The sequence below is a fragment of the Antedon bifida genome, chromosome 9, assembly GCF_963402885.1.
Source record: "Antedon bifida chromosome 9, ecAntBifi1.1, whole genome shotgun sequence".
Classification (NCBI taxonomy): Eukaryota; Metazoa; Echinodermata; class Crinoidea; order Comatulida; family Antedonidae; genus Antedon; species Antedon bifida.
In genome coordinates this window covers 8,464,835-8,479,419 of record NC_136234.1, presented here as the reverse complement: position 1 = coordinate 8,479,419, position 14,585 = coordinate 8,464,835, and the positions used below count along the sequence as shown (strand labels likewise).

The 14,585-nt window shown below is 35.1% G+C and overlaps 1 long non-coding RNA gene across 1 annotated transcript; it reads right to left on the bottom strand.

Annotated features, from left to right (window-relative positions):
• Positions 1–11,933: 11,933 nt before the first annotated feature.
• Positions 11,934–13,598, bottom strand: LOC144851992 (uncharacterized). The gene is made up of 4 exons (XR_013614250.1): positions 13,494–13,598; positions 12,830–12,975; positions 12,118–12,281; positions 11,934–12,021 (listed from the first exon to the last, which is right to left on the bottom strand). It is a non-coding gene; the product is annotated as an uncharacterized LOC144851992 (long non-coding RNA).
• Between the last annotated feature and the right edge of the window lie 987 nt (positions 13,599–14,585).

The window sequence follows — 14,585 nt, the reverse complement described above, 5'->3', positions numbered from 1 at the left end:
TGCTAATAACCTCAACTTCAAGACTCTCGTACAAAGTACCGGTTTGTGCTGCATTAACAATTTCTGCTTGAAGGTTAACTAACTCATCATGTTCAAGGGTTGAATTGCCTGTAAGGAAAAAATATTAATTATTGTTTACATATTAAAAGAATAGGTAATTAAATAAAATTCAACTCATTTCTAAACATATGAAACTGAAAAAAGAAGAAATCTAGATAGATTATGTGATACTTTAATATGGTTAAAGAAAGCTATTTACTTATTATATATACCAAACTGGCAAGATTGTTAACAAGATCTTCTTCATAGAAAACATCAACAGGAGCCACACCAAAGTCAACCATTATAACCGGTGTAGTGATGATGTCAATTGGGTCACTACCACGTATAAGTATCCAAAGAGTCTGCCAATCGCGATCAAAATAGTTCTCGCCATAAATGCTGGAGTCAGGAGTTGGCATGAACTGATCGTTTGGATCTTCTGGAACCCATATTTCTCTTTCTATTAATGGCAATGATGTCGAAAGAGTTGACAATTTTAAATATCTTGGACTTACATTTGATTCACTTATGTCATGGAAACAGCATGTTGAACAAGTAGCTTCTAGAGTATCACAACGTATCGGTATTATTCGTAGATTAAGATATTATATTCCAAATTTTGCTTTAAGACTACTTGCTAATGCAATAGTATTACCTTGTTTTGATTACTGTAGTAATGTTTGGTCAAATTGTAACTTAGAACTTGTTAATCGTCTTCAAGTACTTCAAAATAGAGTAGCTAGAATCATTCTTTATGCTGATATGTACACCCCTATAACAGAATTGATGTCCTCACTAAAATGGAAGAGTGTCCATGACAGATGGGAAAATGATTTATTAATTATGCTATTTAAATGCCTACAGGGTTTAGCACCATCTTATTTAACAAATCTATTCAAATTTATGGACACTTTTCACACAAAAAATACAAGAAGTCAATCAACAAAAACTCTAAATGTTCCAGCATGGAACAATATTTATGGAAAGAGAATGTTTAACTATAGAGCATCAACCTTATGGAATAATCTTCCTGTACATATCCGTAAAAATTTTCGGTGAATGGACTGGTCTTGTTTCAAGAGTGCAACTTTAATAGGAGGAAAGATTTAGGGAAGAATCACAGTTTACAAAAGCTAAAATTCAACATTAAAGCAGACAACCAACCTTTATGTGGACATTTTTCATCATAAGGAATTTTAAGTCCACGTCTCGGATCTCTATCCCACTCGTATGGAGAATCAGGAATAACATAACCAGGCCGTGATCCTCCTAGAATTCCACCATCTTCATCTCTGATCATTGCTTTCTTAAATGCATCACAATCCATCTCCACGCAATCAGAAAGATTAACTTTACTGTTAAGATTAAATGAAAAGTGTAATGTATTGAACTTGATTAATATTACTTGCTACCAATTATTTAAACTTCCTTCACCTGTTACCATATATATTATGTTAACCCACTTCTATATAACCCTGGCTACTTAATGGTCACTAATGGCTAAAGTAGACCCTCTGCTTAGACCACTAAACATTCCACCTTGACAGATTAATTACCCATTACCGATATTGTTATTATAATATATAGTAAATGTAGAATAAAGAATAAACACTTCAGTGCTAGCTTTCAACTATAACAGAACTTGTCTCTCTCTCACTTATTTGTATTGTAAATCGGTACATTACACTACAGTGGCGACGAGAATGGCCCTTATTGGCAAAATTGAAGAATTTATTGAAGGAAGGGAAGATTGGTCACAGTTTGTTGAGCGTTTAGACTTTAGACTTTAGACTAGAGTCTGAGGAAGAAGAAGAACAACAGACAGAAGAAGAAGACTATATAAGGAAGTGCTTCCAGCATCTTTTATAGAAGACAATAACTACTATGTCCAGTAGTCATTAAGTTGATTAAGTTATGTCTTGATGTTTGATTTTAATTTTAAATGTAAATAGGTTGGGTAATCATCAGGAATAGTCCTGAACAGGGAGATGAGCGCCCCTGCCCACCGATGAGTTTCGGGATCCCTTTGACCCGGAGGGAGAGTACCCGTCAGGGTTACAGGTCCCAGGTTTTTAGTTGTTTTTAAAATTAATTAGTGTTCCATGACCTTCTCATCAAAATTAACGTCTCTCATAAAATTAAGAAAAGTTGTGCTATGTCAACATAATGTCAATGACGGCGAAATGTCCCCAATATTGGGGATAGCTATGAAAACAAATAAGTAAGTAAGTAACTTGTATTTCAAGGCAAAAGAAATTACTACAGAGGAGAAGAAACAAGCAACACTGTTAACAGTTATTGGCCCATCATCTTATAAGCTTTTACGAAATTTGGTTACACCAGAAAAACCCAAGGATAAAACATTCGATGAGCTGGTAACAGCTATGAATGGGCATCACAGTCCATGTGCCTAGTGAAATTGTACAGCGATACAAATTCAACTCACGCTTTCGACGTGATAATGAAACAGTGCCTGAATTTATGGCATCGCTTCGATCGATGGCAGAATTCTGTAACTTTGGAGCCTCGCTCAATACAATGTTACGAGATCATCTAGTTTTTGGCGTCCGTAATCACGGAATTTGGTCTTTTGGCAGAAAAAGCACTGACACTGGAAAAAGCTGTTGAAATTGCAACTAGCATCGAAACTGCAACAAGAAATGTAAGAGATCTGGCGCAGCCAACCTCTGCAGCTGCAGTTGAAAATGTAAACAAAATTGCTTACAAAAAGAAGTCAAAATTTACGGAATTGTTCAAAAAATGTCCAAAATTTCCACTTTTTAAACTTCAAGAATTATGCTATAATATTGCCATTTATGCACATATATTATGGTAACATCATCTTATAAAGCCATAGTAACTAGTTGTGTAAAAAAATAAAAAGGTCTAAATTTTGACATTTTTCGAAAAATTCACTGCGGGGGACCAAAGGAATTTTTTAGAAAAATTGCCAAATTTTCTTCTTTTTAAAATTCAATAAGTATGCTATAATATTGCAATTTATGCACATATATTGTGTTAACATCATCTTATGGAGACATAAAAACTAGTTAAGTCAAAAAATAAAAGGGTAAGTATTTGGCCATTTTTCGAAAATTTCACTGCTGGGGACCGAAAGAATTTTTCGAAAATTTGCAAATGTTCACTTTTTAATATCCAATAATTATGCTATTATATTGTCATTTATGTATATATATTGTGTTAACATCATCTTATAGAGCCATAGTAACTAGTTATGTAAACAAATAAAAGGGTCGAAATTTTGCCATTTTTCGAAAATTTCAATGCGGGGGAAAAAAGGAATTATTTCGAAAAATGGCAAAAAAAAAAATTATGCTATAATATTGCAATTTATGCACATATATTGTGTTAACATAATCTTATGAAGCCATAAAAACTAGTTATGTCAAATACAAATAAGAAGTCGAAACCATGTTTTCGCTGTGGAAAGAATAACCATTTGCCAGACAAATGTTATTTTAAGCAAACAACTTGCCATTATTGTAACAAGGTAGGACACATTCAATCTGTTTGTCTTAGCAAAAAGAAGGGGAAGCCCCAAACAGTTAAAAATGTTGTGGCAGATGAGCCAAGCGATGAACCAAGCAACATAGCTACAGAAATGTATGAAGAATTATTTGGAATAAAGATCACGTCTATAGTCCTCCACCTATGAAAGTTAAGATACTGTTAGAGGGTTTGGATACTGAAATGGAAATTGACACAGGAGCCTCGGTATCAATAATGTCGCAGACGAAATTTAGGCAATTATGGCCTGAAAGAAAACTTGAACCTTCGTCAGTTAAGCTACGTACGTACACTGGACAAATAATGGATGTTTTGGGTAAAATTAATGCTGAAGTTACATACCAGAGTACTACTACAATATTACCGTTAACGATTGTGCGAACAGATGGACCTACCCTAATTGGTCGAGACTGGCTTCAGTTTATAAAGTTGGACTGGCAACAAATCAAGGTAATAAACCAATTAGATTTAAGTTCACTGCTTGGTAAATACCAAGAAATATTTAAAGATGAACTAGGTACCCTTAAGGGTACTGAAGCAAAAATGTATGTTGATAAAGAGACAATGCCAAAATTTTGCAAAGCCAGAAATGTTCCGTATGCTTTGCGACAGAAAGTAGATGACTAACTTGATCGCTTACAACGAGAAGGCATTATTGAACCTATACAGTTTTCAGACTGGGCTGCACCAATAGTTCCGGTACTTAAGGCAGATAAATCTACCATTAGGATCTGTGGTGACTACAAAATTACTGTAAATAAAGCAGCCAAAGTTGATCAGTATCCTTTGCCCCGAAGAAAAATTTACTAAATTGGACATATGTCACAAGCGTACCAACAATTACTCTTGGATAAAGATTCTCGAAAATATGTTGTAATCAACACTCAAAAGGGACTTTACAATATACACGGTTGCCGTTTGGAGTCTCTTCAGCACCAGCGATTTTCCAGCATGTCATGGAAGGACTATTACAAGGAGTTAAAGGTGTTACAGTATACCTGGACGATATATTAATTACAGGAAAGAATGACTTTGAGCATTTCGAAACTCTTGAAACCGTCCTAAAGCGACTGGCAGATGCTGGACTTCGTCTAAAAAAGAGTAAGTGTGTTTTTATGGTTAAATCTGTTGGTTATTTGGGACACCTGATCGACAAAGAGGGATTGCATCCCACAAACGCCAAAGTGAGAGCAATTAAAGATGCTCCAGCGTCTCAAAACTTGACAGAACTGAGAGCTTATTTGGGATTATTATCTTATTATGAAGTTTTTACCAAACTTATCCAACACACTTAATTGCTCTGTTATATGCCTTACTTCGTAAGGATAAAGCTTTGAACTGGACAAATTTAGAACAATCTACTTTTGATAAATCAAAGGAATTGCTACTTTCCTGCAGAGTACTTGCACATTATGATCCAAAAAAGGAAATAATATTATCGTGTGATGCATCTCAATATGGAATTGGGGCTGTGTTAGCACATCGACAAAGTGACGGTACAGGAAGACCAATCGCATTTGCATCTAGAACACTTGCAGAAGCGGAAAAAAAGTATTCGCAAATTGAGAAAGAAGGTTTGGCATGCGTTTTCGGGGTAACGCGATTTCAGTCTTACATTTATGGTAGACATTTCACATTGGTAACAGACCATAAGCCATTGCTGGGTCTTATTAATGAGGACAGACTTGTGCCCAGCCAAGCATCAGCTAGAATCCAACGTTGGGCACTGAAATTAGGTACATACAAATATACATTAAGATTCAAACTGACAAAGTCCCATGCCAATGCGGATGCCTTAAGCAGATTACCATTGCCAGGAAAACCAGAATCAATTCCACAACCTGCCGAAACTGTTCTATTGATGGAGCCAATGAACCAATCTCCAGTTTCCACAGCAGATATTAAAGGTTGGACGGTTAAAGATCCAACACTTTCTCGAGTTCTTTACTACATTGAAAAGGGTTGGCCCAATACTAATCCAAAAATTGAAAACTTGCAACCATATTGGATGGATCTGACAAAGAGAACTCTCTACACAAGATGGATGTATTTTGTGGGAAAATAGAATTGTTGTTCCACAGCCTGGTAGAAAACAGTTGCTACAAGCACTACATGACGGTCATACTGGAATTGTCAGAATGAAAAGTTTTGCTCGGGATTCGTTATGGTGGCCTAATATGGACAAAGACATATCAAAGCAGTGCGATACATGCCAATCCAATCAAACTTTACCACCTAAAGCACCATTGCACCCATGGAATTGGCCAAATAGACCATGGTCACGATTAAATATCGACTGTGCTGGACCATTTATTGGAAAAATGTTTTTAATACGATGCATACTCAAAATGGCTTGAGGTAATTCCGGTAAATTCCTCAACGACAAATACCACAGTGGATAAGCTCAGGCTTATATTTGCATCGCATGGATTGCCAGATAAAATAGTATCCGACAATGGAACATGTTTCACCAGTGATGAATTTCATACATTCGTAAAGCGAAATGGAATAAGACATTCTTTAACAGCCCCATATCACCCATCATCGAATGGTCTTGCGGAACGTGCTGTACGCACATTTAAAGAAACAATGAAACGTACGAAAGATGGATATATCGAAACAAAAGTCGCAAGATTCTTATGTTGTAATTTGTATGTTCTTGTTATCAGTTTCTTGTTTTTAGGACCCAAGTGGAAATAAGTTTTTAACTTTTCTTGGCATTCCTTGTAATCAAGGCCTGTTTTTTCCGTGCAATTGTTTTTCTATTTTCTATGTATTATATTTTATTGTTTTTTAACCTTGATTACCAAATAAAGTTAAAAAAAAAAACAATTCAAGATTCCTATTTAAATATAGAAATACACCTCATAGCACAACTGGCAAAACACCAGCAGAATTACTGAATGGCCGAAAATTGAAAACGCATTTTGATCTTTTACACCCTTATCAAGCAGATCGTGTTATCACTCAACTTGAAAAACAGAAATTAGCCCATGATCGTCATGCAAAGAACGCACTTTTGCAGAAGGAGAGTAGGTGTATATAAAGAACTTTAGAGGACAAAATCTGAAATGGTTACCCGGAACAATAATATTAAAATCCGGTCGCATCTCATTCAAGACAAAACTAGAAGATGGACGAGTTTGTCGTCGTCATGCCGACCATATCAGGAAGCGTTATAGGCCTGTTCAAACTCAGGATAAACAGCTTACAAACAAAGATGATCCTCCACAATTACCTCCAATGCTCATTAATCCAAATCTGAACAGTGGAAACATCACAATCGACTGTCGAAGCACAGTCTATTACTGCTCAGCGAAGAGTATACCTTACTCGCGATAGAAAACCGCCGGAAAGATATGGACATTTTTAATAACTGAAATATAGAAACTTTTATGGACATTATTACTGGACAATTTAAAATGTTGATCTTATGTTTTACTTTATACAGTGCATTATACCATATACATTTAAAGTGTTATTAAACCATAACTTAGTACAGTGCTGCTTTGATTCAATTATAAATAAATAGCTTAGAATTGTTTATAATAGAAGGGAGGGAATGTAATGTATTGAACTTGATTAATATTACTTGCTACCAATTATTTATACTTCCTTCACCTGTTACCATATATATTATGTTAACCCACTTCTATATAACCCTGGCTACTTAATGGTCACTAATGGCTAAAGTAGACCCCTCTGCTGAGACCACTAAACATTCCACCTTGACAGATTAATTACCCATTACCGATATTGTTATTATATATAGTAGATGTAGAATAAAGAATAAACACTTCAGTGCTAGCTTTCAACTATAACAGAACTTGTCTCTCTCTCACTTATTTGTATTGTAAATCGGTACATTACAAAAAGTATTGTAGGTAAGTGTACTAGGTTGATGAAAATAATGCAACTAGCAAGTAAGGATACACAATGATTTACATTTACGTAACTTGGATAAATGCAAGTGGTCCGTAGATATATAGGATAAATACTATTAGTACTTACCCTAAATTAGGTATATGTATGTAAACCCTGTTCTTGTCTCTGACTGTTACCTTCTTTGTACAGTACCTACAGCGGACATTGGGTGGATACCATCATCATTTGATGGATTGGTCATAGTAGCGTAATGATCTTTCTTACACGCAGTATCAAAATGAGCGAATGTGACATCTATTGATAAGAAAGAGCAAAATACCTTTATTTGTAAATAAATAAGTATGTTGAAATATATTCATTTGGTAAGTTTCACCAAAAATGTATTCCGATATTAAAGACATATTTTATGATAAAACAGTACTAAGGGACAACCTCAACATTACAGTGGTGATAACTTGGATACAATGGCAATTTTATGTTATCCAAATAAGCATTCAGCTTCATGTGTAAACAGTATGAGTATGCGTTTCCTGCAATAGAACTCAACTGGTTTGTCCAAGTAAGGACTAGGTTTGTCCAAGTAAGGACCAGATTATGTCATGCTTTTACATACCTTGCAATCTTGTGTTTCCAGCAATAGCTGGGTAATTATGTATACCATGAAATGGAAAAAATGGAGCACCATTATCACCAGACATGAAATTTGCCCTCACGTATCCAGCATTTCCATTGTCTGGACCACAAGGTGCACACTGTTTTGCACTTTGACCTGCATTCTCCGGTTGATTCTGAAATATTTACATGAAAATGTTAATGGGAAAATGTAATATTTTAATCAGAATTTATAAATTACGTGACTGATTACACAATGGAATGGCATTATCAGTACACGTTAAGAAAAAGAAGGTAGAAGAGTAAGAAAGTCCTTTGACAAATTTCCTTATGAAAGTCAAGTATGCATATATAATATCTATACATTGATTTTATTTGACAGAATGCAAAATATAGTTCCCCAAACTGACAAAATAATAACATTTGAAAAACAGAAATAAAATCTTTTAAAATGAATAATAAAAATGTTCATATTTATTGAAAATGTTTATATCTTTTTTTTGTGTCTTTTTTGGGTTTCCCACTTTTATTTCATTGTCATTAACATTGTTCCATTCATTATGATTTTTACATTTATACATTATCTAATCTAATTCATCATAATTGCTTAATTACAGTATTCAGTTTGTAACATGCTACAAATGTTTATATTCTTACTGAACCTACCTGTAACTCATCGCAATCAAAGAACAGGCTTGTACCAATTATAAACGATGACTACATTCTCACACATACTTATCAACAGCTTCATGACTAAGAGAAGATGGCCCAATGACAAATGGCATCACCCCAATGTTGTTGTCTAAAATCTAAAATGTAAGTTACTATATAAGGAAAAGAGAAGTATTTTGGTATTGCTTACCTGCTCCAACTGTGTGGTGAATTACATTATCCTCAATTGCATCCAGATAGCAGGACTGAAGCCATTATGAAATGTATATTCACGTACAAACGATGGACTTTCTACAGTAACTTCTCCAATATCCAAGAAAGCAACTGAATAATGTGGCTCATAATAATCTGAAACAAATAAATAAGTGTCACTATCGAATGAATAAGTGCCAGACAAAAACCTCAGGGAAAAAAAAGTTACAATTACAGAACTAACACTTTCCAATGTAAGAATGTTCCTTTATAGAAGTATTTTAACACAACCTGTGTTATTATAATGTATTATTCTGGTCCTCAAGCTTTACTGGAAACTGAGGAAATTCGGATTAGGCCCTCCACGGACCCTCGACAGCCAGCAGTGCAGCGCCTACCAGATCAGCACACCGGGAGACAATCCCCTACTTTTTTCAAACAGTGTACCACGTTCTTTAATGTGCACTGTTAAGTACACAGGACCAACGGCTTTACATCTCATCCGAAGAATAAGGCAATGAGAGTATTCCTGCCTAAGGAACCATGGTGGTCTATTTATAATTATTTTCTCTCAATCTAATAACAATCATTGCCATGATTCAATAAATTGTTTATTAATTAAAAATATAAAAATCATCACCATTAATGACCAGAAATAATGAGTGATAGAGCTGATAATGTTAGTTTTCCCAACGATTATATAATCTTAAGTTTCCAAAGAAGGAAAGAAGGCAAATAAAGAGAATGCTAGAAGTTTGGACTGGCAAACAGTTTAGTGTACACATAAACAGTAGTTACTGGCACTGTATACTTCAACACAAAGAATAATTATTCTAAATATTTATTTCTTAGGCTTAATACTTACAATAGTTGATTAGATCCACTGCTAGCACTCTTCTTCCTTAGATTCATTCGCATAGTCTGACATTTTAACTTAAGGTACCTTCTCTGTGGGTGCTCAAATGAAAACTGTCAATGGATGTCAAAGGTTGAAAAAGCAATGCGTTGCTCAATTTCTAAACAATGACCCTGTTGTACACACATTTGACTGGATATTTGTTTAATTAATGTACAGTATGTATATGCATGTATGAACATGCTCGCCTGCATCTTAAATTGAGAGGATCTGTGTGTGTAGCATCCAATAAGAATTTAGTGAAGTTCGAGAAGCTGGGAAGAGCAACCCTGTGTTGATCTGGGCCTCCGTGGATAAATTGAACTTATTATACCTATTCATGGTAACAGTAACGTTTGTTGCTCTTAGAGTGGATACGGTAGTCTACAATTGAAGATGCTTTTAAAATTGGGGTAGGGGGAAGTATTAATAGAAGGTAGTGGGTTAAATAGAGGGAGACCTGCATTGAAAATTTGAAATGGACTGTAGTCTTCAAAAAGAAGTTGCTCTTAGATTGGATACACTAGTCTACAATTGATGGTGATTTTAGAATTATAATGCAGTATTAAATAGAAGATGGATGGTTAATTAGAGAGAAAAACTGCATTGACAATTTGAAAATGACTTATAATTAATTAAAAAATCACCAACCTTGGAATCCAGATGTTCTGCAATATCCATTGTAAAATCTTCAATTAGATTAAACTGAACATCAAATTTCTCAACAACTTTTAGTGTTGATCTGCGATTGATATGTGGAAAACACCCTCAATGACAGAAAACTCTGTTGAGTTGATACCTTCTAGCGTGGATGAGTTGGAATAAACAATGCTGAATTTAAAGAAGTAACCACTTCCTGACAGATTAATGGCAAGATCAGTGAAGTTGGCCCAGCCATGGATTATATCTACAGTGTTGTTGCTGACGAGCTCTGCATCAGATACTCCTGGGCATTTTCCATGGATGTGAAGAATGTCCCAGATTTTGCACAATTTCACCCTGTAAAAATCATTGAATAATTCCTTTTTTTTCGTAGAATATTTGTATCAAACCTATGGTGTATTACCACAGCTTGATAGCCTATATTGGAGTTTAGAAAGAATTGTGTTAAATCTACACTGGTATCCAATATAGAGATGCAAGGTTGAATCTCAAATAGCATCAGCCGTTGTAAACGTATACTCATTGTGCTTGAGAATTGATAGATGATTTCTACTCCTGGGTCACTAGATGCCTCTTCTTCAGCTTGCTTCTCAGAATACCTGTGAACCAATTAGTTATGTTGTTTTGTAATGATATAGGCATTATGGTTATGTTCGTTACAAGCCACACATGAGAATACAATTTAAGACTTTGGACAAGACGATACAAGCCAGTTCTTTACAACAGTAACTCTACAGAAAACTCTACTTCAACTCATTACTTCTTAAATGTGACTTACGTTTTATTGCCTGTACTTGGACCTCCTGTTGTATTTGTTGCTCTCACACCCCTTGTTGGGTCTTCGGCTGGGGGAGAAGGATCGGTCATTGCTAATAACCTCAACTTCAAGACTCTCGTACAAAGTACCGGTTTGTGCTGCATTAACAATTTCTGCTTGAAGGTTAACTAACTCATCATGTTCTAGGGTTGAATTGCCTATAAGGAAGAAATGTTAATTATTGTTTAGATATTAAAAGAATAGGCAATGAAATAAAATTCAACTCATTTCTAAACATATAAAACTGATTCATGCCATATGCAGTCTTCTGTACCAATGATACCTTAATGAAAAGAGCAGATTAGATAAAAGATTTTACTACCATTGATGTCTGTAACCATCATGTTTGAAATTCTATAATCCTATAATTCTAAGTCCACGTCTCGGATCTCTGTCCCACTCGTATGCAGAATCAGGAATAACATAACCAGGCCGTGATCCATAGTAGTGTTAAGATTAAATGAAAAGTATTGTAGGTACAGAAAGTGTACTAGGTTGATGAAAATAATGCAATTAGCAAGTAAAGATACACAATGATTTACAATAACGTAACTTGGATAAATGCAAGCGGTCCGTAGATATATAGGATAAATACTATTAGTACTTACCCTAAATTAGGTATATGTATGTAAACCCTGTTCTTGTCTCTGACTGCTACCTTCTTTGTACCTATAAGCATTCAGCTTCATGTGTAAACAGTATGAGTATGCGTTTCCTGCAATAGAACTCAAACAATGGTAGTTGTTGGTTTGTCGAAGTAAGGACTAGGTTTGTCCAAGTAAGGACCAGATTATGTCATGCTTTTACATACCTTGCAATCTTGTGCTTCCAGCAATAGCTGGGTAATTATGTATACCATGAAATTGAAAAAATTGAGCACCATTACATGAAATTTGCCCACACGAATCCAGCATTTCCATTCTCTGGACGAGGTGCACGCTGTTTTGCACTTTGACCTGCATTCTCCGGTTGATTCTGAAATATTTACATGAAAATGTTAATGGAAAAATGTAATATTTTAATCAGAATTTATAAATTACGTAACTGATTACACAATGGAATGGCATTATCAGTACACGTTAAGAAAAAGGAGGTAGAAGAGTAAGAAAGTCCTTTGACAAATTCACCCCGATGTTGTTGTCAGCAAGAACAAGATCAGTCATTTGGAAAAAGACTCCATAATCCCAATTCTTCCAGATGAAGAAATTGGCAATCTGTGTGCAGTCTCTCTGACCATCCCTCGTCATGAACACCGTGCAAAGAAGTATGGCCTTCGTTGTTGCTCCATTGACTTTCAACGTCACAATCTCCCCACTGACATGGTACAGCACCATCTCAGAGCCTACCACAGTGTTGTCTTGTAGGATGACATCTCTGGAGCTCTCAATTTCAATACCTGCTGGCCACGATATATCCTCAGCATTGTAGCGGTCTTGATATGTACCAGGAAAGACAGAACAGCAGATTAATCTAAAATGTAAGTTACTATATAAGGGAAAGAGAAGTATTTTGGCATTGCTTACCTGCTCCAACTGTGTGGTGAATTACATTATCCTGAATTGTTAGTCCTGAAGTACCAAACATCCCGATAGCAGGACTGAAGCCATTATGAAATGTATACAACCGCTGGACCTTCTACAGTAACTTCTCCAATATCCAAGAAAGCAACCTAAGGGAACATTATACTTACCTGTTGATTAAGTTAATTAACAATTGGGATGAAATATTTTACAGTACTTTGTACTTAATTTATTATTAACATTAAAACATATTTTAGTGTAAATTAAAAATAATTTTATTTTATAGTTGTTTATTTATAATTTAATTTAGCATTTACTTAAACTATAGGCTTAATATAATTAAGTTAAGTTATCTTGCCCAGTGGGCTAGTCACAACAAAAACAAAAATCAAGCCCTGCTGAAATGGAAGCCTTATAATTCTTTTTTGCACTTTTTTTTATAAAAAGAAGAATTATCTGCAATTGCGCCATTGGCTGCAACAGTATTTTTAATTAATGATTTATGATTTTTTTCAAATAACTACTGCATATATCACAATATATCACTTTTTAACAATTAGCCAGTAAATCATGGTCTGGTGTTAACATTCTGAATTTTCCACTGATGCAGTGATGCCTGAATTTCACTACACTGCATAAAATATTAGTAAGCCTATTATAAGATTACCTTTTCCTTCAAATAGAATACAGTAAATGTCCATCTGGGTCTTGTCTTCTAATATGTGATGCTTCAAAACACAGTCGTCTTCTGTTGGTCATTTTGAGATTTTTTTCTTCTGAAGAAACAATAACAATTCTACTAATTTTTTAATTAATTATTAATTATTAGGTCGTACAGACAGTGACCAACAACTTTATGTCTTGTCTGAAGAATCACCCAAGAACACAGACAAGTCAGCACAGATCTCGAATTATAAAATATTGCTTATTGAATCGATCAAAAGATGTGTACGGCGTAACAGTTAGCGTTATTTAAATATTCCTTGTTTTTAACTATATAAATATTGACTTTTTGGAACTGAAGTTGATTTATAAAAAGCATATAGGCCTATTTACATCGTATTTGTTACATATAACCCTGAATAGTCTTTGGTTTGGTGTTTAATATAGGACATGCGAATAGATTGTACTGTATTTATTAGGTATTGGTATAAAATAGGCTAGGCCAATACTAGGATGATAGGTCCCAGCATGTAGGCTAGCCTGCTGGGCCTAAAAAAAATAAACCTTAAACCAAAATTACATTTCCTAGTTTTTAGAATGAAAGCTGTCAACAGAAAACCTAATTGAATATAGGGTCTTCGGCCTAGGCTAGCTTGATACTAGACTAACGATATAGCCTTTATAGTAATAATACTAGCCTAGCTAGGCCTTAGGCCTAACCCATTCCCATAAAAGAAAGAAGAAGAAAACAGATCTGTCATATAGGCCTAGCTAGCCTAACTAGGCCTAGAGCTATAATAGACTATAGGCCTAGTAGGCCTAGAGCTAATACTAGGCCTAGGCCTATTATTATGATAGGCCTAGGCCTAGGCCTATTCTATTGTTGCAACGGCACTTTACCTTAAAAAAAACAATTTGTATCCAAAGCTAATTTGATACGAAGACATCCTTCCACATGCCAATAAAAAAAACTACTAGCTAGGGGCCTAGGCCTAGCTAAGTATAAAAAGTGTATTGCTATACAATACAATACAACGGATAGGCCAGCTAGGCCTAGGCCTAGGCTAGGCCGAAATCAAACTTCCCCGCAGGAGGT